This window comes from Cebus imitator, unplaced genomic scaffold (genome assembly GCF_001604975.1).
Source record: "Cebus imitator isolate Cc_AM_T3 unplaced genomic scaffold, Cebus_imitator-1.0 Scaffold352, whole genome shotgun sequence".
Taxonomy (NCBI): Eukaryota; Metazoa; Chordata; class Mammalia; order Primates; family Cebidae; genus Cebus; species Cebus imitator.
This window is the reverse complement of record NW_016107667.1, coordinates 785183-801370: the sequence shown is the minus strand read 5'-3', so window position 1 is coordinate 801370 and position 16188 is coordinate 785183. Positions and strand designations below refer to the sequence as shown.

At 36.8% G+C, this 16188-nt stretch overlaps 1 protein-coding gene across 3 annotated transcripts in view; it reads right to left on the bottom strand.

Annotated features, from left to right (window-relative positions):
- The window catches only part of LHFPL3 (LHFPL tetraspan subfamily member 3), a 539341-nt gene that overhangs the window by 297176 nt on the left and 225977 nt on the right, over positions 1-16188 (bottom strand). The window lies entirely within an intron of this gene.

Sequence of the window (16188 nt, the reverse complement as noted above, 5' to 3'; positions counted from 1 at the left end):
ATATAAGAAGAAATAATGACCTATTATCTCCAACTTGCTTTCTCAACCATCCTTAACTCCTCTTTCTCTTACTCCAGTAGAACTGCCCCATCCCTAAATTTACCTTAGGCTCAAATTCCAACACACTTTCTTTTATTTCCTGCTTCTAAATGAACATAAGTGAATTTTATTTTCATGGTTCACCTCCCTACAATTTATGGATGTTCTGATATCCTAATTCAGATTTTTATTCTATTCATTTTTCACATAATTCTCAACTGACTGACCCTCTTCAACTGTAATTACTACCATGAAAGTTTTGAATATCATTAAACTTTTCTCACTGACTGCATTAACTTTAAGGTAATTTGATTAATTAAGCAAGCCACTGGTAGCTGCAGATTTAACATCTTGGAGAATTTGTGCATTATCAGTATTTTGCGGCAACTAGATTTAAAAGATAAATGAAATCCTCGGGGACCAGATTTTTAAAAAGGTTGTTGTTTCCCTGTATGATTTTAAGTAATTTTGTTAAGCTTTCAAAGTGCATTCTAAAGCGTTTGCCCCAGAATTACAAACAGAGCATTCCTTTGCATTCCCCTGTAGTCTTGGTTTAATAACTTTTCATTTCTGTGAAGCAGGTATATTTCCAGGGCTCAGCCAAAGGTTCTTCACTTGGGAAAACACAATGACTTAGGGGCAGAAAAAATTATCAACTAATAAATTGTAGAACAATATAGCCTGCCAAAATCCTTATCATGCAAAGGCTTCTGTTCTCTTCAACATTTATCAGGGACAAGTCTGTGTGTGTGTGTGTGTGTGTGTGTGTGTGTGTGTGTCTGTGTGTGTGTGTCTGTCTGTCTGTCTGTGTGTGTCTGTGTGTGTCTGTGTGTGTGTGTGTGTGTGTGTGTTTTCAGTGCCTTATTCCACTTTCATTATTAGCTGCATTATAGTCAAAGAAAGCGGCTGTGGATAAAAATGATGGAGGGAATGACGGCAAATCCTGAAGAGCCCTGTGCAGATCTTGACAAAAATAATACTTGCTGATGGTAAATGTCAAACTTTCTCTTTAAAGGATCAAGGAATTGGTTAAAAGGAGGTTTTCTTGAGTGGAGTTCTTTTAGCCCTTGGCATACCTCTAGGCAAACTGGCCCTTGTGGGAGTCACCAGGTACCACAAAAGGCCGTGACAGGCCCATGCACAGTGGAGCTAGAGGGCAGACAGTTGGAGGAGGAAAAGGAGGACAGGTGGAAGATTATGTAAGAGTGCTGGGAGTAGGGAGAAGGACAGAGGACACAAAGAGGGAAAAGTGCCAATCATGGCAGAGAACCACAAGGTTTAGGTGCCATGGAAGGACTGCAGTGTAACTGAATACCACCCTTAATGAATGTACACGAGGCTTCAGTATAAACATAAAACAAAAAAAACATACCTACAAATGCTGCCTATCTTGGTTTTCAGTGGATTTAAACAGTTCTTAGTTGAGTTCACTGAACTACTATGCTGACTTCTGTTTACTCTGTAGATCACCATGACTAGTAAGTTCTTTCTCTTAAGGACTATTGCCCACTGATTCTTTTAGTTTGATGACTTCTGCGTTTTACCACTTTTTTGAAGTGGTGATATGAGCATTTTTTTCTTAACAAAATGCATCCTTTCTAACTATTCAAGATTCTACACTAAGAACTCAGTGAGACTTTCTTCATTTGGTAGTCTTCCAGTTTGACATAAAACAACTGAAGTCTAAAAAAAAAAAGTCTTAAAACACACACACACACACACACACACACACACACACACACACACACACATAAACCTGAAGTCTACTCTTGGAGAATAGCTTATTAGTTTGTTACATTTAGATGATATTTTAGTTAATTTATAGGAAATGGAATGAAATTGTGGTAAAAGTTCTCTAATAAAGATGAAGCAAGTGATCTCCATTTTCTATTTGCTGCTTGACCGAAGGAGAACATGGATGTTCACAATGTTTTGGTTTGGACAAATCTATTTTGACAGCATTTTAAAATCTCATCTATTCAGATACTTTCTGAAATATCTCCAGAAGTGCCAGATGGGGTACTCTGTGATTTTAAGTTTTATTAAAAAATAATACATACTAAATGCAAAAATCCTTAGCAAAATATTAGCAAACTGATTCAAATAATATATTAAAAAGATAATACATTATAATAACCATATAGGGCTTATTTCAGGAATGCAACATTGGCATAACATTTAAAATTAGTGTCATTCACCATATTAACATACTAAAAAAGAAATATGATAATCTCAGTGGATGCAGAAAAGGCCTTTGACAAAATTCAACACCCATTCAAAAACAGATACTAATAAAATAGAAACAGAAGGAAACTTACTTAACCTAGTAAAGAGTATCTAACATTATATCCAATGGTGAGATACTGATACTTTCCCCACTATAATCAGGAAAACAAAGAATGTCTACACTTAATACTCATATTCAACATTTTCCTGGAGATCCTGGTCTGTGCAATAAGGCAAGAAAAATAAATAAAAGGCAAACAGATAGAAAAGAAAGAGAAAGGCTGTTTCTATTTGCAAATGACATAATTCTTTAAGTAGAAAATACTGAACAATTCTAAATATAAGTATTAGAATTCATAAGTGAATTTACAAGTTGGCAAGATACAAGATCCACAAACAAAAAACAAGAGCACTTCTGTATACTAGCAGCAAACAACTGGAAAATAAAGTTACACAACAATTTTATTAATAATAGTGTTGAAAAACAAAGCTTTTAAAAAAAGAACTTGAAAAAAGGAGTAAATTTTTAAAAGATGCACAAATATGTCCACTAAAAACTACACTATATTGCTGACAGAAATTCAAGAACGCTAAAAAAATGGGGTGATATGTCAAATTCTTGAATTGGAAGATTTAGTATTGCTATCAGTTTTCCTGAAATCAGTCATATATTCACTCCAATCCTAATAATAATACTATAAAGACTTTCTGATAAAAATGAGTAAGCTTATTTTTAAAAGGACATAAAAATTAAAAGTAGCTAGACTATCCGAAGTCATAAGGAGAAAGTTAAAGGACTTTAGAACTTAAATTTAATATCTATTATCAAGCTACATCAATCAAGACAAGACGGTACTGGTATAAGAATAGACGAATTGATCAATGAAACACAATAGAGAGCTGAAATACAAACCCACATACATATGGTTATATACTGTTTTGACAGACATGCCAAAATAATTCAATGGGAAAAGAAAGTGTTTTCAACAAATAGTGCCAGAATGACCAGATATCTATATGGAAAAAGTAAACATCACCATATACAAAAGTTAATTTGAGATACATTATAGACTTGCATGTAAAAGATAAAACAATAAAGCTACAAAAGTACATAGGAAAACACATTCACAGCCTGAGGGCAGGAAAGGTTTCTTAGACAGGACGAAGTGAATAATAGGCATAAAATAAGAAATTGATAAATTAATCCACCTTAAAATTAAAAACTCTGTTCCTCAAACTACACTATTAAGATAATAGAGATAATATATCTTTTGTTAGATATGTTTTGAAAATATTTTCTCTTTATAAATAGGCCAGTCATATAATAGGAGAAATTATTTCCAAAACATGTATCTAACAAAAACTTGTACCCAGAAAATGTAAAAATATGCTTGGAAAAAAAAATCAATAAAAATATGAACAAACCTCCACAAAAGTAGATGTCTGAACAGGCAATAAACCCATGAAAAAGTGCTTAACATGGTTCATCTTTGAGGATTTTAAAACAACACAGTGAGATATCACTACACATTCTCAGAATGGCTAGAATTAAAAAGACTGGACAATACCAAATTTTGGCAAAGATGTAGGGCAACTGGAACTCTCATACACTGCTGAGAGGAGTATAACATGGATCAATCACTTTGGAAAACATTCTAGAAGTTTCTAATAAAACTAAATATATAGCCACCCTGTGGTCTAGTAATACCATTCCTGGCTTACTATAGGGAAATGGAACAAATCCACAAAAGACTTGTTCCAAGGATGTTCATAGCAGCATTCCTAATAATATTTATAAACTGAAAATAACCTAAATGTCCATCAGCAAGAGAATGGATTAAAAATGGTACATTCATAAATTGGACTACTACTCAAGATAAAATAATTATGATACATGCAACAACATAAATGGATCTAAAAAATTATGCTGAGTAAAAGAAACATTACATAAAAGAGAACTAGTCAATGTATACGGAGTTTTAGAGCAGGCAAATTTAATCTATAGTGGAAAAAATCAACACTAGTTGCTGAGGGTAGGGGTGGGGATTGACTGCAATGAGTATGAGGAATTTTCTGGGGTGACAGAAATGTTCTCTATCTTTATAGATGTTTGAGTTACAGGGGCGTGCCAATTTGTCAAAATTCATTGAATGATATGCCTAAGAGTTGTGCATTACATTATAATGAAATATTGAACTGTAGTTAATGCTATGCACACTGAAGTCGTTAGGCATGAAGGCCACTGATGTCTGCAACTCATTTTGAAATATATAAAACAATAAGATGGCTTGATGACTGGAAAGAAAGAAAGATAAGATACCTGTTAAAGCACAGATTTGTTAAAAATTCTAGAATCTAGGTGGCATGTACATGGGTGATCACCACACAATTCTTTATTTTTCTTGCATTTGAAAATTTTCATAAGAAAAAAATAACATGTACCTCAGTTATCAACTGTGATAGACTGTACTCCTGGGCCTTTACAAATAGTCACAGTAATTACATATATCAGTGTTACATACATCAACATTCCAGAGGGAACCTGACTGGTCAGCTGAAATGAGTTCATTAAGCATGAAAACATGCTCAGAAATTATTTTGACTAAAGATGAGTATTTTAATTTCTATAATCTCCTGAGGGTCTCTACAAGTACACTGGAAGGCATTTTACCTGTTCAACCATGGGCAGAACATTGAAAGGGCTTATATTCATAACATAGTCAATAGTTTACAATTTGAGTAAGTATCCCATTATGAAGAGTTAAATTTTGAGTTCGTTACTCTTGCAATCAGCTAGCAGGGAGACTTAAACCTCAGCCTCCAAGAGCTGTAAAATGCCATGGGAACAAGCTCTAGCTCTAGGTTTAGCTATGCAGTCAGCTCTAAGAGTGCAGAAGCTCTGTCTGAACTCACTGCTGTGTTAAATGCTAGCATAGTCCTTTGTTCATGATGGGTGCACAGTAATTACTGTATTGATTTATAGGGTAATATTATGGGTTGGGCTCAGTTTTCTCACTAGAGGTTTAATCTCAGCTTGTGTAGCTTATCTCTAAATGTAGTAATCTTCATATTTTGTAGATATATGTATTTGTGTGTATGTATATGTATGCATATATACATACATATATATATATATGTATGATATTGATATTGCTGGGATTGAATCTGCTTAGCCCTCCTTCCCAATTATGGAATATTATCTGTTTTGAAATAGAAAGTATAATTGACTAGATCTTTCAAATTTTCCCAACTTAAATAAAATCTATAGATGTTATCTATAAAATACAAAGAAAGCACTCAATAATAGTGACAATAACAATGGCTAATGTTCATTTATCCTAAAGGCCAATTTATCTGGGCCTTTAGGAGGTGGGGCAGCTCATCAATGGTGGACTGGATTTAAAAATGTGGTACATATCTCCCTGGATTACTAGGCAGTCATAAAAAAGAATGACAACATATTCTTTGCTGCAACATGGATAGAGCTGTGGTCCATTATTCTAAGCAAATTAATTCAGAAAGAGAAAACCCAATACCACATGTTCTCACTTGTAAGTGGGAGCTAAATATTGGGTATCCCTGGACATAAAGACTGAAATAGCAGACATTGGGGATTCCAAAAGAGAGGAGGGGGGAAGCAGGGTAAGATTTGAAAATGTACCTGTTGGGTACTATGTTCACTATTTTGGTGATGGGTTCAGTAGAAGCCCAAACCCTAGCATCATAAAATATATCCATGTAACAAATCTGCACATGTATTTCCGAATCTAAAATAAAAAAACAGAATAAAGCATATTGCCTTCCGGTAGTATATAGATTTCCTTTGAATACTACAATTAAAATAATAAAGCAAGATTTAAAAGATTTTTAAGAAAATGGGGCAAAATAAGCAGTATGACATGTACAATAAGCTAAGATGCATAAGGGCTCTCAAATGCTTCCAAAATGCAGTATTTAACATCTTCAAACACTTGACCAGACAATAGGATGTTGCCGAAAACTGGTGGGCAAGACCCTAAAATCAAATTGGGAGATTTAAAATATAATTTTACCTTAATTTTAGAAGTAGTCAAGTATGGTCTGACCACTCTTGATACAGTGAGTTGTATCTCGGTTGAATCTGACTTTATTTGCTGGCCTGTTCATCTATTATTTCTAACTATTTTCAGGGCCACACCTAGAATTTAGAGTGAAGAGATTAAGGGGGAGAGTGATCCTTACTGGTTGGGGGTAGAGCAATGCTGTCAAGCACAATCTGTCATGGAGGGGTGGGTGCACAGGTGGGCAGTCTCCACCAGTGCTCAGGACTGGACACCAGGAAAGCTGAAGCAAGGTCAAGAGTACAACACAGGAGATCTTAATATAAAATGATTTGGTATACCATGGTATAATATAATGTAATACTATACACTAAAATATTAAACTATGTAAGGCTTTAAGTTTTTTTCAGATGCCTTATTTGATCCTCAGAACACTCTTGTCTGGCTTCATGGGGCTTGGAACCCACAGCTGAAGGCAGGGGATACCCTGGCTAGAGAGGGGAAGTATGGATGTAACAAGCAGTAAAGGCAAAATCCATTTATCCTGATGGGACATCTCAGTGTTCACCCACCTCCAGAAGAGGGAAGGATAATGATAAGGATTATATCAGAAGCAGGCCCATCACAGGGCAGCTAAGCAGGGGACGCTTTAGGAATTACCCATGCCTGGAGAAAGCCTTTTCAGAACAAGTCTATGGTATTGTGAATCCTAACGCAAAAATCAGTGACTCTCTGAAACCTCTTTCTTGAAAAAGCTAACTGCCTATAACTTTTTCTTGACATGTGGGACACAAGCAATATAACTTACTTAGAAAAATACCTTAAATAATTGTGCTTTACTGCATTTCTTTATCCTGGATTCCATTCTCCCTGACATTCTGTACATGCCGCAATAAAAGATAATAAACTAACAATTTCTTTCTAGAATTTTTTTTGTTCTTCCATAGAGAAGCAGACCCAAATGTATTTTTCTCACTTTCCCATGGTTGAGGGGGAAAAAAGAGTCTTTATTACTGTGGAGATGGTTTAAGTATGTATTAAAGATGTCAGAATCCATTAGGAGTCTTGGGACAGAATAGACACAGGGATGGTTTTCAGAAAATACAAGGTAATAATGCTAGTGACCCCTCACAGAACCACAGTTCAATATGCCTTACATTATGGTGAATAAAATCCATCTCCTGCCCAGCCATTAGCATTTATGAAAGGCCTAGTTCATGAAACCAGAGGAGAACATCTAGCAAAACAGTCAATATCAGAGTGACACTAGGGGAAACCATCTTTAGGTTTAAAAACTTATATATGAAATAAAAATTCATTCTGTTTAGGAGGAATATACACTCACACACGCACACATACATATATTTATAAATAAATATGTATGCATATATGTATATATGTATGTATACACATATATATGTATGATATTGATATTGCTGGGATTGAATCTGATTAGCCCTTCCTTCCAAGTATGGAATATTATCTGTTTTGAAATAGAAAGCATAATTGACTAGATCTTTCACATTTTCCCACCTAAATAAAATCTATAGACAGTTTTAAAAGCTATATCTAGAGGTAAGATAGCAAAACTCATATTTACATTGGATTAAAACCTATGTGACTACTGAACTAAGAGGAGGCATGCAGCTATTTTGCCTGTATTCTACCTTCACCCTTGCAGATTCCCCATGCCAATTCAGAATTTTCCCCTCTAGCTCTAGGAATGGCCCAAGGGATGGTCAGAAACACCCTTTAAGTACTTAAGAAAATTCTTCCTACCTAGGCCATATAATTTTCATTTCTCCTAGAAATACCTTCACAGAATGACAATGTAATATCATGATCATGAGTATTCCTTTTATAGGCAATTAGATTATTGCTATGTTGGCTCTGCCATGTCAGTTACCACTTTTGTTTCCTATCTTCTGAAAATACTTTGAAATCTCCCATCAGTTGAAGTTGTCTCCTTAGTNTTTTTTTTTTTTTTTTTGGCAGGGTGTGGTGTAGGTGGGAGTGTACTATTTTATTCCTTCATTGTCTTTTTATTTGGGTTTCACAGGGACTGCCATGTTTAACTGATACCCTACCTTAGTTTTTAGAAAACCTAAAGTTAATCTTGATTTCCACTGCAGCAGCTAGACTTAGCCTAGATTTTTAAACTTTAATTATTTTGTACCTGTTTTTAAAAAATCCTTATAGTTACCCTAGTGTTCTTTATTTCATAAAATTTGATTATAAGATTATAAGACACAATTCTGTGAAACACTAAGAAAAAACCCCTGCCAATTAACCTATAAAACAATGCCATCAACCCTTGATTTTAAGACGCACCCTGCTTCAGAGAGATAAAAATGAGAAAAGTGTGCATTTTTAGAATTGGTAAAACATGGTATCTGTCTAGTATTATTTGCTCTTCAAATTCTGTGTGGAAGCAAATGGGATGTTTATAACAAATGGGTGTTTGAGCCCCCACACTGTACCATGCTTCCTGCTTTGGTGAGCTACTGAGAAAAAGGGCTGGCTGACTGGCACAGGTGTATGTCCTGGCTATACAGGCATACACACTTATAGATGCATGATTGTCTGAGTTGTGCATAGTAAAAAGCTTTCTCCTATGATATCTGTGTCTTTAAATCCCACAGCAATGACAGACCTTGAAAATGATATGTAATCAATAACTTTTTTGATTAATCTCCAAGTAACTTAAATGATAAATTCATAGAAGAAAAACTTATTGGAAACTTTTATTAGCTATTATTTTTATAATATGCCAAGTTAAACTATTGATTAAATGTAAGGGAGACTTTGATATTGCTTAATGACAGTAAATAAGGTACCAAATACAATGTTTGACCCAGAGTAGGTCTTCAATATGTGTGCTGAATAAATCAAAGTAACTAGATCTTTCTATAGGTACCATGAAATAGAATGTCCAAATGGTACAGTTGAAATAGATAAAATAATTCAATTCACTCAGCTGATTCTACGGTTTTGATGTCCTCTCACGGAGTATTACAGGGCTCCATAGATGATGTTCTGTAAGACTAATCAACACAGCATGGAATTCAGGACCATGTTGTGGTTCAGGCGGAAAGCTAGTCAACTTTGTGACTCGGGGTGAGAGCTGCAGCTCGAGCTCCTCATCTATAAAAGGGAGGAATTGAACTAAGTGATCTCCAATGCCTCTTCCAGCTCTTAATATTGATTTTTTTAAAGCAAACATAAATGGAGTCATAAGTAGATCTATTACTGAGCTGCCATGCAATACTGACCCCTTTAACCTTGAATGAAACTCCAAGAACAGATTTTCACATCCTCCAAGGATGCTTTTTCTCATTAACATTCATGGGAAAGACTTCTTAAATACTCTGCCTTTGATAATAATCAGATTTCCATGAAAATGGGTCTATCAAGTAGAAAAGGAACAGTAATAATTTCAGGTAATAGAATGTGAAGGGGAAGAAAATATCTTTTCCTTCTATCCTTCTAACATTCTTGGTTGGGGCCCTTATAAGAAAAGACAGATGAACAAGAGAAAAGCACACACATTTATTTAATGTAAGTATCATGTGACACTGGAGCCTTGACAAGGAAATGAAGGCCTGAAGAAATGTTAACCCTAACCATTTTTATGCTAGGTTTGGGGAAGAGTGGAAAGTCATGAAAAAATATGGTGGGACAAAAGAGTACCATTTAAGGGTAGTACACCAGGGAAGTGTAGTAGGCCTGTTTAAACTCCCCTCGGGTCCCTCTGTCTTCGAGAATGCTCTTTTCTCTAGGAATAAGGAAGGCACCTCTCACATAGGAGTCTTATGACCTGCTTCAGAGGAAAGTCAGAGTCTTTCCTCCTGCACTTGCTGTTTCTCAAATTCCTTCAGCTTAAAAGATTCAGAATGCCAAGATGTCATATTTTGGGGTGGCATGTATTGAACATCATCAAATGCTGTTTAATCATAAGGAGTGGATTTAAACCAGAACAACATAATGTAATTGGGTATTACATAACCACACCTCTGACTGCCGAATCTCTCCTAATGGGACCCTCCAGCATTTTGCAGACAAGAAAAGTAGTTGTTTCTGATAGGACAGCCAATTTTCCATTTTTAAAGACACTTCATAAGGATACATTTCAGTGGAAAATACTCAATTGCCTATAACTAGTTGCAATCTATTAAGAGTGGAGAGTAGATTTTCACTAATAGAACAATATTGTTTAGGAATGCAAAAATAAATTTCTCTGACACAGCCAAAAGGGAATGAAAGCCCTTAATTTTAATTGTTGATAGTTTATCATCCATCCAACGGGGGCTTAATGACCACTGGGAAGTACTAGCTGATAAGGCAGGAGGGATGAGATAATTCAATTTGCAGACACTGAACAGAAAGGAAGATCCTCAGAAAAGGTTAAAATATTTGAGAGCAGCCTGGCATGGAAGCACATGCCTGTAATCCTACCACTTTGGGAGGCTGAGGTGGGCAGATCGGTTGGAGTCAGGAGTTTGAGACCAGCCTGGTCCAACATGGTGAAAACCTGTCTCTACTAAAAAACACAAAAATTAGTCAGGTGTGGTGGTGGGCACCTGTAGTCTCAGCTACTTGGGATGCTGAGGCAGGAGAATTGCTTGAACCTGGGAGGTGGAGGTTACAGTAAGCCGAGATCATGCCACTGCAATCCACCTGGGTGGCAGAGCAAGACTGTCTCACTGAAAAAAAAATTGAAAGCACTGATAGAAAACAAATGATATGTGGTCTTATAATGAAATGCAGTGGTTAAATGTTTAAGGCTCTGTAAACACAAAAGTTGAACTACATAGAAGGCAATAATTATTTTCTTCATATATATCAGGATAACTGTAAATAGAATATGGAGTTTTCAATGTCAAAAGGCGATAAAAACCTTGGCATGAATTCAAAAAATGGTAGCAGCGAGTGATTAGCACAAGGTGATTGAATTACGAGACAAGATTAAAGGAGTGCAGGGGGTGCAGACTGGCCCATGCAGCCCACTGCCATCGAGGAGATTGGCCGGGAGAGCGTATTGCCTGGGACATGAGAGCAGTAGTTCCACTGTCACTTCATATTTACCTAATAGAGAAACTAAGGCATGGGGGAAATTGTAGGACTGATTTGAGAGCTTCAATCAGTGGTGTTGGTGACAAAAAATAATCTCCAGATTCTGTGAATGCCCTGTCGCTGAAATAATCAGAGAAAATTTAGTTTGTAAAAGAAAATCTAGTTTGTAAACTGCTTATACAAGATCCTGTGCAAGGATCTTAGACTCTTGAATCTATTTTCATCAAGCTGTTTCTAGACTGGAGGTGATACTCAATGTTCCTAGATAATATTAGCCAAGTGTTGGTCCTGGACCATTTATATCCTCAAGCAGGAATGAGCTTCCCAAAGCAGAAGACTGATAGTAGCATTGCCCCCCTCCCTCCCTTGCTGTCCCTGTCTGATGTAGGTGACCCACAGCATCCTGCCATCACAGTTGTCACCCCATGGAGCCACAGTGACAGGCACAGCTCTGTCTTCTTGAGAGCACCCTGGTGTCTCACTCACCTTGTATTCCTTGCACCCACACTCAGCCTGCCACTTACTAGGTGTTCATTAATATTTATTGAATTAATAAGACTGACAGCTTTTTCAAAGAGGATGTTTCAGGAGGAATGTAGCTAATTAACTAAAGGAAATATAGTCACATGTGTGGAGTTTCTAGATCATATGTTCCAGAGGGGAAACTCATTCCCAGGAACTTTGATGGGCATCCATTCTCTTCTCTTATTTCCAGGAGTTTTTAATAATGAACAGCCCTAGACTGACCCAGGATAGCTGATAAAGCATTTTAACTAAGACATAAAGAAATCTTTTCTAAAGTGATGGCTATCCTTGATCCTGACTGAGGAGTCAACTAGAGATTCAGCAGAACTGGTGATTGTAGATTTTTCAAATATTCTCCAAAGGGAGAACTGTGTAAGTCAAACAGTCCCACTTGTTTGTTCTGTGATGGAATCTGATCTACTAAGTAAAAAGTATTTCTTTGTCTTCTGTCTTCTATGGTGAAGGAGAGACCAGATCACAGATGAGGCAAAAATCCTGTAGCTGCTGCTCCAAGTCAACAGCCATCTGAAGACTGATGCCTGGATTTTAGCTGTTCAAGTTCAAATGCTTTCTCTGACATCAAATACTCTTCTCTGACATCACTTAAACACAGTTAGCATTAGAACAAAAAAAGATTTAAGCTCTTATTTTCCCATCACTGGGAATTAAGAAGTACAGAATAAATTTAGATTCAGTAGCAGGAGACTCAGGAGAAGGCGGGAAAGAAGGAGAAAGGGTCAAAACAAAGAGAGGAGAACAAGAGGCTAAAACACTGAACTCAACTGTTAGCTTTTCACACACACACACACACACACACACACACACACACACACACACACACGCGCCCACTGAAAGCAGGTCTTTGAAAACATCACTATAAAAATAATTTGTCCATTGCCAGTTTGAACCTAATTATCTCCCTGGGACCAATATCCCTTTCAAAGAGGAAGGTAGAGTAATCCTCTCTTTCCTTCACCCCAGCACTCTACCTGGAACCCCAGCACAGCTAGTCTGCTACCATCACCTGCTGGGATGGGTTTGAAAGGAGGACATCCACTCTGGCTCTTTATTTGCTAATCTGGGTCTAGCATTAATAGCTCCTGTTTCCAAACTGTCCAGAAATTCTCAGAGGAGTATCTCCATCAATCCCTTTACTTGTCTTCATTCAAGTCCCTCCCTCTTTCCCCTCAATTGGAATCTCAGATTCATCTCACAAGGGGCATGAGCTTATGCAACTTCCTGTTTCTGATTCCTCTCCTTGCCCCCAAATTTACTTACATTCAACTCATCTTCAGGGGATTAAATGGATGAAGTCCATTTGTGCTCTTGACCATATCTTCTCCAGTAAACTGTACAGTCATATTTTGTCTGCCATCCGTAATTGCATGTCTATATTGTCAATTACTAGCATTCTTCTGACTTTTTTCTCTCCATAGGTTCTGTTTCCCCAAGTTATGATCCCTCTTTCTTTTCCCTTTTCAACCAAACTCTCAAATATACCCTTACTTCTTCCTTCTATAGATTCTGCCCACTGCAATCAGATTGTCACCTGTCTCCTTTCTCAATTTAATAAAAATCCTCCTGCATTTGGCTTACAAAATTTAATGAACACCCCTTGGTCCTTAACCTCTCAGTTGAACTTCAAACTGGTGATGATGTTTTCCTTCCTCAAACTCTTTCCTTCCTGGACTTTCATGACCCTATGGTCTCCTGGTTTTCCTGAGTTCTCTTTAAACTATTCTTTTTCCTGTTTTTGTTTTTGTTTTTTTTTTTTTTTTCTCCTGGATCTTCTTTCCATGCTTGCTCCTCAAATGTGAATTTCCCCCAGGGTATTATTCTCATTGTAGTCATCTTATCATTCTATAAAATCTCCCTAGGTTATTTCATCCATTCAAATATTTTAAACTAGTATTTAACTTTTCTATATTTCTAATTGTGTGCTGTACTTCTGTATTTAAATATTCCATGGTCAAAACTAAACTCATGAACATTCTTCTAGACCAGCTTTCCTTCCTTTAATGTCTAATCCAGTTGGAGATATCACCATTCACCAAATCCTAACGCTAGAAGCCTAATCCTAATTTGACTCTTGCCTTTTTACCCCAAGGACAATTAATCACAAAATCCTCAATTAATTTGATTCTTATGTAGCTCTGCAAGTTATCTTCTCCTTGGTCTAGCTCAGGTGCTTATAACCTTTTTATTTATTTATTTTTAGATTATAGCCACAGCCTCCTTACTTATCTTCTTCCTTTCAACTTGGCATAACTCAATTCATTCTGTGTTCTTTAGTCAAACTGATCTTCTAGACCATAAGTCTGATGTTACTTCCATTCTTAATACTCCTTAGTGACTACCTCGCCACTTGCTTTCTTAACACTTTATGTTCAAAACGCTGAACTATTTGAAATTCTTTATATATCCTGTGCTGATTCTTACATCCAAGCCTTGATTAACAGTTCCTCCTGCTTGGATATCTTTCTTTCTAATCATTATTTCATGCTTACTTATTCTTTCAGATTTAGGTTAGGAGTAACTTCTTCTAGGAAGCTTTCCCTGACATTCTCCCATGTCCTCACCTCCTTCTCCACACACCCCTATTGCTAAGGGTTGTGCCTCTTCTTGAGTGCATTGTTTTTGATTGCCCACTTAATCTGTTTAGCTCTCTCACTTAATCTGTTTAATATGTCCCTTCTTGAGGCCAAGAACCAAATCTTTATATCCTTAGAATTGCAGTGCCTGATTTACCTTTGATGTTCAGTAAATGTGTACTGAGTGAATCAATCAGTGAAATGCTGGATACTTTTCATGAAATACAAGAAAGCTGAGGCTATCAGATTCTGCTGATTTTTGAAGTGCCTTATAAGAGTGAGTCATTGGAAGGTAGCTGATTTAAAAGAAGAATGGAGCCAGAGCCCAATGCCCAAGAAAGGTTAAGAAGATAAATTCTGGGGACAGATGCATTGTGGACAAGGACCCAATGAGGGACTGTCAGGGAGATAACCACACATATGAAGACCCCGAGGAAGCAACAGCAGACAAGACTGATGGCTTTTAGAATTTGGACAGTAATGCTTTCTTTTTTATAACATAGCCAGGATTTGTTTATGGCCAAAACTTGTTTGTTTCTCAAGGGACTTGTAGATCAAGGTATAAGACTGCTGAATGAAGGGCACTGGGGGTTGCAGGTCCACGAAACTGTAAGTCATGGCAAAAACCAAAAACAAGCCAACTCTCTTGAATAGGACAGAGGATCAGTAGGTCTGCCCTTGGAGGAAGATCTATATATACTATGGTACTAAGGTAGGTGTATCTATTCTTTGTGTAGATGGTCTGGAAGGTTAAGAACTAATAGCAATGCCAAGCAGTGGCTTAAAGGGGTATTGAGGGTACTTGAGTCTACCTATAATCATCACCAGTTTGCTTTACTTGAAATGAACATATAATCTAAGTATAAACAGTGTGTTTGCAATCCTGATTTTCACCTGTCCCCCTTCCCAACTTAATAAATATCCTCCTGCATTTGGCTTATAAAATCTAATGAACACCCTTTTGTCCTTAAACTCTCTGTTGAACTTCAAACTGGTGATGATGTTTTCCTTCCTCAAACTATTTCCTTATTTGGCTTTCATGACCTTATGGCCTCCTGGTTTTCCCAAGTCCATAGATCTTTTAAACCATTCTTTTTTTCTAATATCTTTTCCTGGATCTTCTTTCTATGCTTGCTCCTCAAATGTGAATTTTACCCAGGGTTTTATTCTCATTGTACTCTTCTTATCATTCTATAAAATCATTTGTTGATTTGTAAATATCAAACATAAATTAGGCACTGCAGTTCTAAGGATATAAAGACTCGGTTCTTGCCCTCAAGAGACGGACATATTAAACAGATGGAAGAGGTAGGAATACAAGACAAATTCCTAAGCTACTTTTTCCAAAAACATTACCTCCCTGATGCCCCTTCTGTATGGAAGTTCTGATGACACTGCTTTCAGGAATGTCATTTGCAGGTAGGAAGAAAATAGGTTCCTTAGTCATATTTAAAGGGTAAAGCGGTCGGATGCAGTGGTTCATGCCTGTAATCCCAGAACTTTGGGAGGGTTAGGTGGGAGGATCACCTGAGCCCAGGGAGGTGGAGGTTACAGTGAGCCATGATTGAGCCACTGCAGTACAGCCTGGATGACAGAGTGAGACCCTGTCTCAATAAACAAACAAACAAACAAATAAGGGTAAAGCCAAGAAATCCACCATGGGGACTTTCTGGGCTGGTTAGTTTTTTTTTTTT